Here is a 14440-nt window from a genome sequence, read left to right on the forward strand (position 1 = left end):
GTCGACTCCTACAGAGCTGGGACGAGCAGTTACAAAAGGGGGTGGCGCAAAATGAGTACAATACAAACCTAAGTACAACCATTCCAACAAATTATCAACAGTTTTTCCAGCTGTGTTGACACAAGAAGAGCAAATATTGGAAAAAAATCTGTGCAAAAGATTACGAGAGAAATCGATTTGATTGTATCATTACCATATTAGTTGATAGTCTCATTCTTTGAAAATATATTTCTCTTTCCCAAGTTATGGAACTTTTCAGAAGTTTCACTACAGATCACTCATTGCCAACTGAATCGTAGTAAATTCTCCTCGGACCATCAATTGATCGATTGTCAACCATCTTTTGATTTCTGCATTGTGCTATTTTAAAGTGAGTAAATATCAAAGACAAAAGGAATGCAAGAGTGGTCCTTAGACCCATGTACCAGGAAGTAACTTGATTAAATTACCTGGGATGATTCAAATAATCAGTTTCCATCAAAGAAACTTGTGGCTTATGTAACACCTACAAATAAAAAAGAAGCACCAAACATCTCCCAGCAAATAGAAAAGTAGCACCACCGATCAATCATACAGATGAAGTGAGTATCATCTCAGAGTGACCATGAATATTGCAAATATCATCAAATTATGCAGCTCAAAATTTGGCAGTACATCCGAAAGCAATATTTAAAAACACGTGTGAGACTATTTTAGTGCCATGTTGGAGGCTTGGAGCAAGGAATTATATCATACTCCAAATGCATAACCAGATCCCCAAGATAAACGGGCCCTGAGAGTTTGGTATGCCCGACAAAGAAAATAACCTATCTTGCTAATTTGCGTGTATGACTATTAATCTCTTACATATGAAGTATTTTCCCCAAATTTCAAAGCTTAACTATGTATATGAACTCGTGTAGAAATGGAGATAGAAGATCAACCCAGTAGTAATAAATAGCAATTCATTGAACTGGTACAGAGAGAGAGTAGCAGTGATACTTGTCCAGGAAACTCTAACGGCAATTCCATATGCTACAAAATGATCCTCTCTCTGCGCTATTGCGTTGAGCTTGAGAGCACAAGCATCATCGCGGCCGGCAGGTTTTCCTCTTGCACATGCACAGCATCTCTCTCAAAGTCTCACCCAACCCTGCAATCGTAGACTTCCCCTCCGAGCGACTCGAACATCTCCCATGTGCGCCTCTACAACACCTGAAATATATCAGTTGTGATCGGTTTTTTACCTCTCATCATGGCCGGATGGGCGGTTTCGATTTCCACGAAGGCATATATGGAGCGCCACGAATGCGCAGGTGTGAGGTGTCCGCGCCCGCCATAGCAAACAAAAAAGAAATCAGGAAGGATAGCAATTGATAAGACTGGAAGACATATTGAGGCGAGATCACATATGGGCAACCGGGAGGGATGGAGCACACACCATATAAAGAGGAATATAGCAAAAAAAATATTGAGGAGTAGCAAATAAGGCGGCTACATGCAGAGTAACGTGCCTATGTTCGAGCAACAATAATGGAAGGAAGGCGGCCTGGCTTCCGCCTAATTACTCCTGGTTACTTCGCAGTGAAGGGCAGAGAAGGGGGCGAACAGAATTAAGCTGGGCCTGCGCCATTCAGTCATCCAAGAGGGCTGATTGGCAGGAAAACCTGCTGGCTGACCAACAACCCATCGGCAATCGGCCCGGCTCATAAGAAAACTCTCAGGTCAATCTTCAGAGAAGCAGCCCACTGATGGGTGGTCTGGCTGAGGTAGATGGGTTGCGCCATAATAGTCCAGTCTGATGTGACTAGATGATCTAGGATGCTCACAAATACGATCGGATGGCTGCGGACGACAAATCAACATGAAGGGTGCTAGCTAGGTAAATTTTAGTGTTTCTTAATGAGCCCAAACGATAGATTCAATAAGTTCAACATTGATATTACTGTATTGTATTGCAAATTTCTTTGCTAGTTACTCCCTCCTTCCCAATTTAGGATGCATATTAGGTTTGGTGTCAAAGTCAAACTTTATAAAGTTGGTGCAACTATATATGAAAATATATCAATTTTTATAATTCCAAATGCGTATAATATTAAATATATTTCATGATGATTCTAATAAGATTGAGATAATGTTGTAGATGTTGCTATAATTTTCTATATATTTAATCAAAGTTTATAGAGTTTGACTTTCACAAAAACAAATATGCATCCTAATTTGGGACAGAAGGAGTACCAACTAACTACCGACATCAGCATCACCACTTAAGAAGTTGCTATAATTAATGTAGAGAAGCAAAGATCTATAATAAACAAAACTAACAAGTCAACACTGAATCCCAGTCCAAATATTAAAGATAATTATACCTTGCACCGGTTATGGCCATGAACTGCTGCACCTTGTCATGGCTTCCTCTTCCCAGATAATGCTGCAATCAATAAGATGAGAAAAATAAAAGTAATCAAACAAAGTTCCACAAGCTATGTTGCCAAGATACTGTGGTGTCATGGCGATTCAACCAATATCTTTACGGCAGAAAGACTATCTTTATGCTTATAAAGAGCTTGTTAGGTACAATCTGGTAGAAAACGACTACAATTCCTGTCAATACTTGCTTAAACATCAGTACAATCAGGGGAAATCATCTATGCAGATGGAGAAAATGGCAAATTTTAGAAGTGCGTACCTGATACTTGTGGCACCTATTGGCAGCGACACCACAATTGCTCTTGGCAAGAATATATTGCCAAAACAAATTATCATGGCAGTTTGATTTGGAACTAAAATGATAGGAGCCAACTCTTGACCAACATCATGTCCAGTTCTTCTCTTCGTCCCAAATACCCGATCAACAAAAAACTGGTGAATAAAATATAGATTAGAACAATCCGACACTAATAAAATCACATACCTTCTTGCAAGGTGATTAATTCCAGGTTAATAGCATACCTTTAACTTTGTAATCCAATAACCATAAAATAAAAATCAATCTAAGGAAAGTACGTTTCATTTGGAAGCAGTGAACTATACATTTGAAATATCGATGGACCACACAAGCGCAATGTAAAAAAGGATAAACCTCTAAGATTCCATCCTAGCTAACACGGACACAGAACAACCTATGTAATTAGATGAAAGACGTGTAGCGTAAGAGATAACTAAACTGAATGAATCCGCTTGATAAAGGAGTTTTTATCTAATTCCATGATAGTCTATCAACTGTCATAAAAGTTGGCAAAGTCAAAGGGGATGCAGCTGCTGTTTTGTCACCTATCATTGTAACTCCATTGTAAATTCAAATTGGTGGTATATATGATTGTAAGGAACATTGAAACTGTATCAAAAGAGGGATCTGAATATCTGTTATCCATCACGCGATAAAGTTGTGGTTGTAATACCTTTCTCATGTGCACGCTCAAGGTACCAATGATCCAAAATCTAGTGATTGGTATTTCTTCGTAAAAAAAGCAAGTGTGTGCTCTTAACAAAAAAGGATGCAACAAAAATACTCAGTTCTTATAACTAATCATCACCTGGGAAGCAATACTTCATAGAACTCAGATGTTGTGTTACTGAGTCATTCGTAATTCAACAGAAAAAATAAATTTGTTATATAATAACCTCATTAATTCATAAAATTATGTATAGGTTCATTTGTGCAGAAACAGAGCATATGGATTCTGGAAGATTGGAAAAAAATAGTCACATTGTCACTTCAGCATTACTATCCTCTTGCTTCAACTATCTCTCCATTAAGCTCCATATTTTGCAGTCGCTCCCTGTTTGCTCATGTTTCCTCCTATCAGCTTCAAGGGCTGCCAATGTTGTACACTTGCTAAATTATTTATGTTTCCTAAAACACAGCTAAAACCCAACAATTAAAGGAATTCAGTAATGAGTGTATGTTCCAAACAACTGGAACTATAATTGACAGCATGTAATTGCCATCGGGCACTTCAAATCAAATAATGCTTTATGAGTACACCAAAGAAAACTGCAAGGCCTAGTTAACATGATTTTAATTTTGCCAAATCGGTTTTCTACATAAACTCAAGATTCAAAAATTGAATTAAGCTCCATTGAAGTTGTTAGACCAACATAGACAGCTCAATACAGTTCCAGGCAAGAAAACAAGACATTACCTATTTAGCATTGTTCATAGAAATCTTAGTGTCTTCCCATCTTGAGAAATTTTAATTTGAGGTTCCAAAGTTGCTTTTAGAACAGTGGAAGAGGACATGTACCGAACTGATTAAGCATTTTTCATTTTTATGTAGACAAGAGTGATGGCAATCCACCTCAACAGTGATGGGGAGTTTGCGGGACTGTTCTATGTTGGGGCAGCCAAATTCATCGAGCCGCTGCAAGTATTTGTGGCCGGTGATATAGTAGGATTTATCCATGTTTATTCTTACGAAAAAGTGGAGAAGCTGCAGAAGTTTAGAGCTCACGCGAATAACGTCACGTCACTGGCGGTTCACCCCAGTGAGCCATTAGTGCTCTCGGCATCTCGGGACAAACTGATCAAACTTTGGAACTGGGAGGCTGGCTGGCAGTGCATACGGACATTCCAAGGACACTCGGACATTGTGTGGCAAGTCAAGTTCAACCCGCGGACTGCGGGAAACACTTTTGCTAGTTGCTCAGAAGACTCCACGATAAAGGTTTATTAATTAGTTGGTGTAGATTTTTTTTAGTATAAGAGCAGTTTCCATATCAATTTCCCTAATAATGTCATACTGATGCTTGAGATTGACAGATCTGGAACATGGATTCTCCTACTCCCGTCGCCTCATTCGAGTGCAGTCAAGAATTTGCTTTTGGTCTTGATTATTTCTGCCCGGGTGGGGCTTTGCAGTATTTGGTTACATGCAGTGCGTGTGACGGGAGTGCAGAGGTATGACATCTTCAATATTGTTTTATAGCAACACATGCAGAGCTCACGAAAAAAGAAGCAAAATATAGTACTTAGGACTAATGATGCATGTGTAAATTATTTTGTTGTACCGCCTCAAGCTCCATGTTTTTACCAGATCTGGGATTTGCAATCAAATACATGTATTGAACTTGTCAACGGATTACAAGAATATGGCTGTAATATTGCTGTGGTTGAAGGTCCCTCAGATCGTCCGATTCTACTTACAGTGTCAGCGGACCACACTGTTGCTTTTTGTAACTCAACAACTCACAGGTAACATTTTTATTACCCTACGCTAGCCAACATCTTTCACTCGGGCAAACATTGCAACTGCATTTCTCATTCCTTCATAATGACGCCACGCATCAAAGGTAAAATAAGTGGCAGCGGTGGATGAATACCTTGCTTTACAATTTTGCAGGTATGAGAACAGGGTTAACTTTAATTTGGGACTTGTCATGGACTTTGCATACATTACCATGACAAAAAGGTAAACAAATCTTCCACGAGATCTTGTAGTTATTACTCACAAAATTTAATTTTGTAGACTCTAGTAGTAGTATCTCTCTTTCTCTATCTCTAACGGAGCTCATATGTGTGTAGCATTGCCGTCCTATGTGACAAGGGAATTGCAATCATGGAAATCGATTGATCTTCCACAAAGATCCAGTTTCTAGCGAAGGTGACGGCTGTGGCTTTTGACGTTTACTCGGTACAGTACGCTCTGTATGATGACAATCCTGGTTGATCTTGATGGATCGTTTTGTATCTGTCACCACGTACATTTTTGAAGCGCCCATTGTACTTTTAGCAGATACCATCATCTTCGAAATAAAGGAGCCGAGAAATGTTTACAACAAATTGGTGCGAGGCGTCAACATGTATCTCGCGTCGTTCGTGTTAACATGTATCTCGCGACCGTCGCAAAAGGCGAACGGAAACACTGACCAACCATCTGTGACGTTTCATAGGCACTGTGTTTGCGTTCTCCTGCCATTGGGTTTGGATTGGAGCCCTCCCTTCCGAGCTATTGCCTGCTACGTACGTGCAAGAAAGAGTCCGACGGCGAGTGTATCCCCGGCCCATGCACTCGAAATCTGCTGTCTGGATGATTTACTTTTTCAATGTTCCTTTCGCATGTCTCGGCCGATGTATGTGCGGTGAGTGCGTGGTGCGTGCGCTTCCGCCTTCCAATCGTAGGAAGTGGTATTCTTAAGCGTTCAGTCCGGTACAGGGGGTTCAGTGTTCAGTATTTGGGTATGTTATAATGAACAACGCAGGTGCTCAAGGGTTGAACATGGAACATGGAACGCCCTTCGCTAGATCTCGAGGTCGAAAGTTTCTCTTTTCACCTTATATTTCCAGCTTGTCTCGTGAGTTTACTTTTAAATTTGAATCACTCCGGTCAAGTATCTAGTGAAAATCAATACACTACCGTCCATATCAAAATATTTCCGGCTGGTCGTCTTAAGATGGTGCCGTCTCACAATGCCAATTTCATGAAAGCAACATGCCATTAACTTCCAAAACCACTAAAAACAAGTTCATTGCATCTCGCGGGGGAAAATTTCAAAGAACCGCCACATTACAACGACAAAATCGAAAAACCACCACTATTCGTCGAAATTGCAAAAATCAACCGGTATTGATAGGATTCATTGCAAAGTGCACAGATTCGCCAGTTTAGAATATGACAACGGATCCCACTCGGTTGACGTGGCCGGAAATGTGACGACCGAGGACGATCAATGTTAAACAACTAACTTCTAGGGGTTTTCGCTAGATTGTTGAGGGACACACAAGTCAACTCCTATATCCTTTCTTTTTCAATCTTTCCTAATCACGCACTACATGCAACGCGCAACCTACCACCATCGGTGTCGTCTGTGGCCACCGATGGCGTCCTTTCTTGCCCCCACCTGCGTCCCGGTAGGCGGCGTCGCCCATTTACACCTCCGCAGCCGTCTGAAGCCAAGAATAATATGACCGTTGCCGGCCCCAGACCTCCTATGAGAGGATTCCCGCCGCCGCGTGCCTCCTCCCTGTTGGGAGATTGACTAGCGAAAATGCATCTCCAACGTCATTGATGTGTAGGGCATGGGTGGTGACTTGCGGCCGGCGGCACAGGATCGGGGGACGGAGGTGGGTGTGGTGAAGCCGTTCGAGCTTGTAGGGCATCTCCAACGTTGTCGATGTGCAGGGCATGTGCAGCGACCTGCTGCCAGCAGAACATCGTCAGGGATGGAGTTGGGGGTGGCGAGGCCAGCCGCGAGTTTGTCGGGCATCTCCAGTGCAGGGCCTTGGCGCGCGGCCTGCGGTGGCGTTGTCCCTGCAAGGTGGGACGGGAGGAGGGAGAGGACTGGAGGTGGGAGAGGACTGATAAGTGGGTCCCATGAAAATTTACAAAAAAAAACCAAATTGGATATGTCCTAGTTGTTCGTCTCCATCTTGCCACGATAGTGGGTCCCATTGTCTGAAACATCGTTAGCACGGCTAAAATCGACAATCGGTGCATGTCGCAACGAACCAACGCAATACCGGCAATTTTGAAAAATATTGGTGGTTTTTTGGACTTGTCGATGTAATGTGTTAGGTTAGTGGAATTCACTCCATCTCATTGGGAACTTCCCCGAGTGTGGAACCCCTTTTTCAGGTGACTGAAAAGGACTGCCAGCGACGTGTAATCTGATGTCATTGCTGCTGTGGCATATACGTGATCTTGGATATTTACGCTATATATCTCAGTTTTTGTACATTTGAACCCCCACTGATTTCACTTCGATACAAATGATATTTGAGAACTTTTTATCATTGGACGAAGGGGCTCAAATTTTCTTCCAAGGCGACAGGGACCAAAATGCTGAAATCAAGATACATACCACCCTATATAAAGGCTGGACAGTTTAATGCGCTGAGAGAGCTCAGGGCACTGTAGATATCGCATTTTTCACTTTACTAGCGACGTGTCCCATTCCTAGCATTACACATGCATGGGTTTGGGGTGGGCTTTTCTAGACCCTGAAAAACCTAGCTATAGCCCTGTAAAACTCGGTTTGACTGGCCCTCCTGACCTAATTTGACTCTCTTCTGCACCCATGTGGTCTGGTTGGCCACCGGGTACTTCCGGTTGCCCCCCTTTCACTTTCCCCTCCCAAGGACCACCCAATCTTCTCCCTCCTTTCAATGCAAGTGTTTCTCTCTCCAATCAATATAGGCTTCACTTTTCCTCTTTTGTGTACCAGACTTCAAACTCGCACGTAGCTGCACGTAGCTGCCTGAAATAGTACATATTTTTTTTAAAAAAAAATTAGTAACTTGCCCCTTGCAAACGAAGACGAAAATAAATAATATCAGTTTAGGAAGGTTTTGGTTAGGCCAATAATATTTTGACGTTTTTGTTGCTCGCCTCTTGCAAATGAAACTGAAAATAAATAATATCAATTAGTGCTCTCGGTTCACGCGAAAGGTTTAGGAAGGTTTTGGTTAGGCCAATAATATCAATAATAATAAATAAATAATATTTTAGAGGTCACGCGAAAGGCGTCACCTCACTGTCGGTTCACCCCAGTGAGCCATTAGTGCTCTCGGCATCTTGGGACAAGCTGATCAAACTTTGGAACTGGGAGGCTAGCTGGCTGTGCATACGGATATTCGAAGGACACTCGGGCCATGTGCTTCAAGTCAAGTTCAACCCGCAGACTGCGGGAAACACTTTTGCTAGTTGTTCAGATGACTCCACGATAAAGGTTCAGTAATTAGTTGGTGTAGATATTTTTTAGTATAAGAGCAATTTTAATATCAATATCACTAATAATTTTACGTTGATGCTTGAGATTGACAGATGTGGAACATGGATTCTCCTACTCCTGTCGCCTCATTCAAGTGCCATCCAGGATATGCTTATGGTCTTGATTATTTCTGCCCGGGCGGGGCTTTGCCGTATTTGGTTACACACACTAAGTATGAGGGGAGTGCACAGGTATGACATCTTCAATATTGTTCCTACCCCGACGCGACGGTCGCAAAAGGCAAACGGAAACACTGCCCAACCGTAATATGTGACGTGTCATATGAGTCACGTTTGAACAGAAACGGTGGCTAAACATACGTGCGTGCAAGAAACGGTTCTTCAAACGACGTGTGTGCAAGAAAGTGGCCATGCTTCTCTGCAATGAAACACTGCCCGACGGAGATTGTGAGTTTGTGACGTATCATACGCATTGTGTTCTCCCACGTACGAAACGAGGGTTCCCGATACGTACGGTCGTGGCTTGGTGTGGAGAGCTCAGCCTCGGCGTCAAGTTCCCACCCTCTCTCCTGTGCACTAGAAATCTTTTTGATGCCCTTGGGGGTGTAGTGCTGACCATTATGCAGAGCTGGGCTGGAGAAGGCGACGAAGAGCTGCCGGAGAGTATCCAAAAGGGCCGTCTCCTTCATGAAAAAGTGAGATACATGGGCATCATCATCTTGGGGGTGCCCATGCCCCCAAGTCCAACACAGAATACAATCTTCCTGGGAAGTGCATATGCATGTGATGTGCGCTTTCGCTTCCTGGGAGGTGGGAACATTTACCCTAGTAAGATTACACGTAGTACAATCTTCTGTGTTTCTTGAATATCAGGTAGTTCCTCCGGCGACACTTCAGTTGCTTAACTATAGAAGAGAAGGAAAAAAAAGAAGAAGAAATTGTGCATTTCTACGTACATACAAACCAAGCAAAAGAATGCTCGAAGCTTACTCTTGATGCGTGATGTGCAGATTGGTACTAGTACACTAGCTGATGGTGAGGACAACGTATGCACAATTTATATGTTCTATGAACGTCGTTTTAACTGCATAGTATATGGGCTGGATGTATTTCTGGTTTGTTGATGTTTCGGATCACAGAAAGGTGAAAAAAGCGTATAGTTCCTAGCTGCCTGCAGCGCAAACAACACAATCTAGCTGACACTCCTTTCTCTCTTTTTTGGTGCAGAATTTATTAAGTGTTGGCCTGACAGAGTGGGCTATGTCACTCCTGCTGAACCACCCAGCAGCCATCAAAAAGGCGCATGCCGAGATCGAAGAATTTGTTGGGCACTCCCGACTCGCCTACCTCACTACCGCTGCCGCACCAGTCTTCTGCAGCCCTCCATCGTTACCCTGCAGCCCCACTACCGCTGCCACACCAGTCTTCTGCAGGCTGTATGATCAGTGGCCACAAAATCCTGTGTGGGACGCTGCTGAGCGTGGATGCGTACACCATTCACATGGGACACTGCCATGTGTTACCTGCAATTAAAAGATATCATCCATTAACCTGTAGATGATCTTTTGCTAGTGTTTTAGAGTATGCCTTCAAAAACGAAAGATAACGACGTGGATGATTACCATGGTCTTTTGTTTTCCTCCAATATTTCATACTATTATAAAGATTCAAACTAATGCGGAACAAAACATATCTGAAGTTCTGAACTCATGTAAAACTGGACCTTTGACATCGTAAATCCTAAGGCATGTGAATATATGTGGGACTATATATATAGTTTATGTGATAAGTGGTAAGCAAGTCATTCAGAACATGTTGTATTGTTTCTTTTATCATGCAAGTATGCACTGCAAAATCACGCGCCATCATTGTAGTTGAATGGTAAAGCTTCATGAAAGGAGTAGATGAATGCCAATCGCATGAAGAATAGGGAGAACTTTAGTTTTTTTTTAGGGAAAGTTAGAACTTTAGTTGTGTCAACTGTATAAATAATTCCATCATAGCATCATTAAAACATGTGATTCTCAAAAGTAAAACCGATCTATCAATCATGAAGTTTGTGATACTTGATGAGAACAACGAATGAGCAAATACTTGGACTAGGAAGACATATATGATAGTGATTTTTGTTCCAGTAAACAATTCTGAATATTTAGGGATTGAATTCATAACACAAATTAAGATGGAATCAGATCAATTTTGTGCACGTGGTTAGTTCTAGAAGATGCAATCTTTTTTTTATCGTTGAATAATGCCTCACACGCCATGATCTGACGACAGATTAGAGAGTTGTATATTTTTAAAATTCAATGAATCTTGTAGTGCCAAACAAACTTGAGGTAAGTGGCATGATTTTCAAAATTTGATGAAACTTTACTAGGAAAACCACTGAAAACAAGTTCATCAATTCTCGGTAGGATAGGGCGGCAGCTTCCACTGATATTTATAGGAGATTATTGCGGTTTAGATTATAGCAAGGAAAGTACTTGTACATAACAGAAGAACCAATAGATTACACGCTGTTATCTATCCACTTTTTAATTTGAGGTGTGTCTGATTTCCCCTTTGCCCTATTTAACCCAACAAATAATTCTGTACATTTCACATATGCTCGGTTCTCCGTTATTCTGCAGCACTCGCATTCAATAATTTTGCCTGTGCACGTTCTGTCCAGCTATTCCTTCAACAGTACTGTACTTACATATGCTTTCTCCTGCTATAGCAGCATCTGGACTCCCATTCCTTCATAGATATTGTATGTTATACTCCGTATAAAGCAATTTATACTCAACATAATGAAGTAGTGCACCTGAATATATTCAGTCATTTGAACTATAATACAAGCACTGATCGAGTTCATATCCTAAACTCAAATGCCGTTCATCAACATATGTTCAATCTTATTCAGGAAGTTGAACCATACTAGCACTTACTCCATAACCTGAACTAAGCTCGATCTTGTTCATGGAGATGCAGATGATACCAAAATGATGCGTTTTCAGCAATTTTGTCATGAACAAACTTCAACAAACCCGCCTGACGTACTAAAAGCCAACAACTCCCGCTGCCTCCACCAACTGTCCGTGTAGCAAGCTCATACCTCATACGCAACTTTATGCATAATTTGAGAATCATCTGCAGCTTCAGTTTCAAAAGCTTGAAAATTTGAAATTTTCTTTTAAGTTAAGAGTTAATTAAGTTCAGGGCCGGCTTAGGCCATAGGCGACCATGGGCAATGCCCAGGGGCCACCACCTCAGGGGGGCCCATCAGTGCGTCTGTCCTCTATACGATTCTAGGCTTCTGGAAAAAAAATCAGGAAACGGGAGTAGCCCAGCGGGATGGAAAGAAGTAGCGGGATGGAAAGAAGTGAGTCCACGAAGCGGAACGGGCGCAGTAGGGAACTGGAAGGAAAGTAACAGGCCAGCGATCGACTCGACTCCGTGCTCCATCTCCTGCTATTCAATCAATCGATTCCCTACTCGATCGCCTCCGTGTCGCCCGCCTGGACCCCAACGTGCAGATCGAGATCGCGTCATGTACAATGGTGATATCTTAGCAGTGTCACGTAGGATAAATGCTGAGGTGGAGGAAAGAGAAAGATAAAAAAAGACTTTGTCTTCTTTTAGCTAAGAGATGATCTCTTAGCACAATCTCTCTCACCACAAATTTAGGATGTCTCGTTACTAAAGATAAGACTGAAAAACAACCCATTGTACATCATATTTTATTGCTATATCTAGATTACGTGGCAGGATTAAGATAAAACAGTCTTATCAACCATTGCACATGCCCTAATTATGCTCCTCTCCCTTATTTGTATGTTCCTACTTCCTCTCATCTTTTGTCATCATTGTGAGGTAGTAATAAAATTAGCAGGGAATACTACGGTCACGGAATTGGTGCACCTGGGCACTAGTGAACCCTTTGTTTGAAAATTTTGAAAACTGTATTTTTAAGTTTGGAAAAAATATAGAACTTATTTCTGAAATACGTATACATGGTCTATTTATCCATGTAAAGTTTCGCTAGAACACTCCTAATATTTTGGGCTGTAGAAGAAACAAATTTCTGACAATATATAGTTGTTATATACGAGTATTTTTTGTCAGAAATTTATCCTTTTCTATACAATGTATTTTCAACGAAATTTCAGGCGTAGAATATAGATGTACATATCTTGCTACGTATTTATTTGCAGAATTTTTGGTGAATAAAATGTGCGATTTTAAAATAAAATCAAAAAATTAGCACACTGGTCCTCAAGAGCACATCGATGAGTTTTCGTACATAGTGCTTGTTATATTTTGTTACTCCTTTTGTCTTCCTACCCTTATATATGGCATTATTTATAGACATCTCAGACTATATGTGTATCGTTGGATGTAAATTTTTAATATTTACATATCGTATGCGTACATATATATTAGTCTTAGAGGCCTCTTTCGTCGCCTCGCCCAAGGGCCACACGAAAGATAGAACCGGCCCTGGTTAAGTTAAGTTCAGCACAAGCAACATCTATCTCAGTTACACCAGCTTCAGACAACAATGGACATGAGCACAGGGCGACTGGCGAGGTTCACACAAAAGCATGCCTCCGGTGACCGGCTCCTCTGACATTCTGACGGCGGAAGACGACGAGGCCGTCACGGGAGGCGCCGCTCGAACGCCGGCTCTGGCCGGTAGGGCCTGGACACGAGCAGGGGACGAGCGCCGTCGCTGTCCTCAAGCGCGGGGTCGGAGACGTCGGCGGCGCCGTGGACGAGGAACGGCGGAATGCCAGAGAGATGAGGGGGTGCCGCTCCCCGCGGCGGTTCTCCCCGCCAAAAAAAAACGCCTCCCCGTGCCCGCCCTTCGGTTATGAAAACTTCGGGATTTGTCCGTTGCCACTCACTGGTAGAAAAAAGTCCTTCCATCCCAACCTATTAGTTCCCAAATATTTTAACCCGGGACTAATGGGGTTTTTAGTCCCGGTTCTGCTGGTGAACCGAGACTAATGCTCGGACAACCGGGACTAAAGGGCTACGCTGGGCTGCGGCCAGGGCAGGCCTCTTTAATCCCGGTTGCAAAAAAAGTTTGAAAAATGGTAAAACCGCATTAACTTTTGCATACGACGTCGAAAAAAGCATATAATATGTCAAAATGATCGTGGGAAAAAGTTACATCCGAATTCACCCGGATCAACCAACATGTTAATATGATTGATATGATACTAGTTTCACATACATGCGCGCGAAGTACTTGGATGCGGGATGGAATGGAACTCGGAAGTTAAGCGTGCTAGTGCTAGAGTAGTGGGAGGATGGGTGACCGAGCGGGAAGTTTGACCACGAGTAAGTAACTTGACTAGAGATAAGTGTAGTTAGAGATAGAGACTAAACTATGCAAATAACTGAAATAATAGAAATTCTGAAAAAATAGAAAAAAATGGAGTGAAAAAAATTAGAAAAAATAAAATTAGAAAAATTCACCTGGGGAGACATTTTCGCCCCGACGCACAGAACCCGCATGGACGGACCTTTAGTCCCGGTTCGTAAGCAACCGGGACTAAAGGGGGCCTTTAGTCGCGATCCTTTAGTTCCGGTTGTACAATCGGGACTAAAGCCCGTTGTGAACCGGGACTAAAGGCCCTTTTTCTACTAGTGTCCCAATGTCCCAACCGCTGTTGGATGCCTCTCGCCGCCTAGCCCACACGCGAGCACTTGTCGTCGCCGAGGCCGCGGCAGGACGCGTGGCCACCTCTCCTCAAAGCTCCTTCCTCTGCTCCCACCCTCCGACACTCTAATTTTCTTGC

General features: G+C 42.4%; 2 long non-coding RNA genes across 2 annotated transcripts; one reads left to right on the plus strand and one right to left on the minus strand.

The window, feature by feature from the left end:
• Positions 1-211: 211 nt before the first annotated feature.
• Positions 212-2295, minus strand: LOC127321661 (uncharacterized). The gene is made up of 3 exons (XR_007864263.2): positions 2218-2295; positions 450-1960; positions 212-350 (listed from the first exon to the last, which is right to left on the minus strand). It is a non-coding gene; the product is annotated as an uncharacterized lncRNA (long non-coding RNA).
• Positions 2296-5052: 2757 nt separating this feature from the next.
• On the plus strand, positions 5053-5868 carry LOC127321660 (uncharacterized). Its single transcript, XR_011745859.1, has 3 exons — positions 5053-5173; positions 5322-5390; positions 5504-5868. It is a non-coding gene; the product is annotated as an uncharacterized lncRNA (long non-coding RNA).
• Positions 5869-14440: the final 8572 nt, after the last annotated feature.

Source organism: Lolium perenne, chromosome 5, assembly GCF_019359855.2.
Source record: "Lolium perenne isolate Kyuss_39 chromosome 5, Kyuss_2.0, whole genome shotgun sequence".
Lineage (NCBI taxonomy): Eukaryota > Viridiplantae > Streptophyta > Magnoliopsida > Poales > Poaceae > Lolium > Lolium perenne.